Source organism: Jaculus jaculus, chromosome X (genome assembly GCF_020740685.1).
Source record: "Jaculus jaculus isolate mJacJac1 chromosome X, mJacJac1.mat.Y.cur, whole genome shotgun sequence".
In the NCBI taxonomy this organism is placed as follows: domain Eukaryota; kingdom Metazoa; phylum Chordata; class Mammalia; order Rodentia; family Dipodidae; genus Jaculus; species Jaculus jaculus.
The window spans coordinates 107,312,371-107,316,000 of NC_059125.1; the positions used below are offsets into that span (position 1 = coordinate 107,312,371).

The 3,630-nt window shown below is 35.8% G+C and overlaps 1 pseudogene; it reads left to right on the plus strand.

The window, feature by feature from the left end:
- Positions 1 to 938: 938 nt before the first annotated feature.
- On the plus strand, positions 939 to 2,910 carry LOC101605996 (annotated as a pseudogene).
- The last annotated feature ends 720 nt before the right edge of the window (positions 2,911 to 3,630 follow it).

Below are 3,630 nucleotides of genomic sequence, written 5' to 3' on the forward strand. Positions count from 1 at the left end.
AATTGACCCCACATCAGGTGCATGCTTTGCAAATATTATCTCCCATTCCATGGGATGCCTCATCAATCTGTGAATTATTTCATCAGCTATGCAGAAGCATTGTAGTTTGATGCAATTCCATTTGTCTATTTTTGCTTTTGTTCCCTGTTCTTTTGGGGTTATAACCAAGTCATTGCCCAGACAAACGTTATGAAGCTTTTGTCCTACATTTCACTCTAGTAATGTTATATTTTCTTGTTTTACATTGACATATTTAAACCATTTTGAATTGTGTTTTGTATATGGTGTGGGATATGAATGTCAAATTTAATTCTTCTGTATGTGAGTCTCTGGTTTTCCCACAGGCTATAATTGAAGAGATTGCCCTTTCCCCATTATGTGTTCTTTGCCTCTTTGTCAAAAATCAATTGACCTGTAAATGTTTGTGCTTATTTTTGGTCTCTCTCTCTGCTGTTTCATTGTTCTACAATGTTTTTGTTACTATAGCTTTTGTGGTGCCTCCTACTGTGTTCTTTTTGACGAATGTTGCATTGAGTATTTGATGCCTTTTGTGATTCTTTTGAAATAAATTTACCAAGTCAGGAATAAAGCTATTTTTATATAGTCATAGTAATATTCAGTTTTTCTAAACTTAAATGAAAATCAATTAAATAACATTGTGATAGTATTCATGCCTCTCTATCCTGGAAATGTATTTGAGGACATTTAGATAACAGAAATAGAGTGAAATTCAAAATTGTGACCTTCTTTGATTAGAATTCAAAAGTTTGATCTTCCTACATTATTTAAAATGTAACTAGAAATTACTGGTTTTGGTATTTTGAATTGATAACACATATAGTTTTATTTTTGTATGAAAATTCATAGCTAACTGGATGTGGCACAAGCACTGGGAATTTGTAAAATTTCTTTGCTAGCAGAGTTGGGTCCACTCATAAATGACCATGTTTAAGGGACCTGTAATTGGCATTAATCTTGGCACTGCCTACTATTGTATGGGTGTCTTCAAGCACACAATAGTGGAAATGATTGCCAATGACCAGATAAACTAAACCACACAGAGTTACATTGCCTTTATCTACTGACACAGAACAATTCAGTCAGGCTGAGGTGAAAATCCTCATATAGGTTTTGATGTCAAATGTCTACTGATGTAGGTCTGATGATGATATCGTCCAGCCTGCTATGAAGCATTGTCTTTCATGGTGGTGAATGATATTTGCAGTCTGAAGGTCCAAGTAGAATACAAAAGAATGGATAAAATGTTTATAACCAGAGAAGGTGTCCTCTATGGTTCTAACACCGATAAAGGAAAATGCAGAAGCCTATCTTGGGAAGATTGTTACCAATGCTGTGATCACAGTTTTAGCCTAACCTCAGTGGCAGGCAACCAAAGATGCTGGATCAATTGACTGTCTTAAGATATTTAGAGTTATTAATGAATTATTAGAATTATTAATGATTATTGCTTCTATTGCTTATGGATTAGACAAGAAGTTTTGAGCCAAGAAAAATTTTCTGACTTTTAAAAATATATATATTTTATTTGTTTACTTGAGAGAGAGAAACACGAGGTGTGGGGAGGAGAGAGAGAGAGAGAGGGAGAGGGAGAGAGAAAGCCTCCAGCCACTGCAAACGAACTCCAGCTGCATGCATCCCCACTTTTGCACCTGGTTTACATAGATCCTGGAACATGGATCCAGGATCCTTTGGCTTTGCAGGCAAATTCTTTAACCACTAAGCCATCTCTCCAGCCCCAACATTTGCTGATTTTTGACTTAAGATGTGGCACTGTTGATGTGTCAGTCCTCACATTTGAGAATGGAATATTTGAGGTCAAATCTGTAGCTGGTGATACCCAACTGTGTGAAGAGGACTTGGACAATTGAATGAACAACTTCCTTATTGCTGAGTGCAAACGCAAGCATAAGAAATACACTAGTGAAAACAAGAGCGCTGTCTGGTGTTTCCATACTTCTTGTGAATGAGCTAAACACACCCTCCCCTCCAGCACCCTACAAGTATTTAGGTTGATTGTCTTTGTGAAGGAATTAACTTTTGTACCTCCATCACCCATAATAGAGTTGAAGAATTGAATATTGACCTAGTCTGCACTCTAGTTCCTGTAGACATAGCCATTCCAGATGCCAAAAGACAAGTCACAGATCTACAATCTTCTTTTAATGGGTGGTACTACCCATATCCCAAATATCCAGAAGCTTCTACAAGACTTCTTCAGTGGGAAATAACTGAACAAGGGAATTAATCCTGATGAAGCTATGGCTTATGGTATAGCTTTCTAGGCAGCTTTTCTAATTGTAGACAAGTCTGAAAATTTTAAAGATTTGCTGCTCTTAAATGTCGTTCCTCTGTCTCTTGGTATTGTAACTGCTGGTGGAGTTATGACTGTCATCATTAAGCAGAATTCCACCATTCCAAGCAAGCACGCACCTTTACTACCCATTCTGACAACAAGCTTGATGTGCTAATCAAAATGCATAAAGGTGATTGAGCCATGACCAAGAATAACAATATGCTTGTGAAGTTAGAACACATACACATAACTCTGGCACCCAGTGGTGGTCCTCAAATTGAAGTTACCTTTGATATTGATACTAATGTTACCCTCAATGTTTCTGACATAGGCATGGGCACAGGAAAAGAGAACAAGGTAGTCATTGCCAATGACAAGGGCCATTTGAGACAAGGGGACATTGAGTGTATGGTCCAGAAAGCTGAGGTGTGCAAAGCTAAAAATGAGACCAGAAAGCCAAGGTTTCATCCAAGAATTCCTGAGATTCCCATGAATTCAATTTGAAGGCATGTTTTGAAGATGGGAAACTTCAAGGGAAGATCAACAATGAAGGCCAACAGAAAATTATTGATAAATATAATGGCATCATCAGTTAATGAGAAGGATCAGACTTGAATTTCCATAGTAGCTTTTGAATAACCAAAATATATTACTTTTATATTACCAAAGCTATCAGCATTTTCAGTTATGTATTTATTCTTTAGGATTAGAAAAAGTGTTTTCTTCAAACCAAAAATTTTAATTACCCATGTTTTCTTTTAAAAATTCAGTTTCCTGAAAATTTTAAAATTTCAGGCTTCTTTTCCCACATTTATATTTTATGTGAGGATACAGCTATAAAGTAAGAGTTAGAAAATTGTTATTTCTCTGTTATGGTCCCCAAATAACTAATTACTTTTCTAAGTATAGTTTTTAAAAATAAAACTATATTGTTAGTGTACAATATGTTCAGTATAAAACAATTCAAGTCTGGGTATGATAGTACACACCTATAATCCAAGTACTTGGGAAGTACAAGCTGAAGAATCACAAACTTAAGATCATTCTTATCTATGCAGTAACATGGCAAGCATAAGCTGCTTTGAGACCCCCATCTCTAAAAAAGAATAAAATAAATGAATAATTAAGTAAAAATCTAGAACATTGTAACTGATACTCAAGGAAAAGACCATACTTCACTTCTATAACTATTTCAGTGGAACATGAGCAATTCTGTTCTTTCATTACAACTTATGCATAATAAAATATAGTGACATCTATCAAGATGGTGGACTCATAACCATACTAGAGCTCTAGGGGTGACATCCACTTCCTCC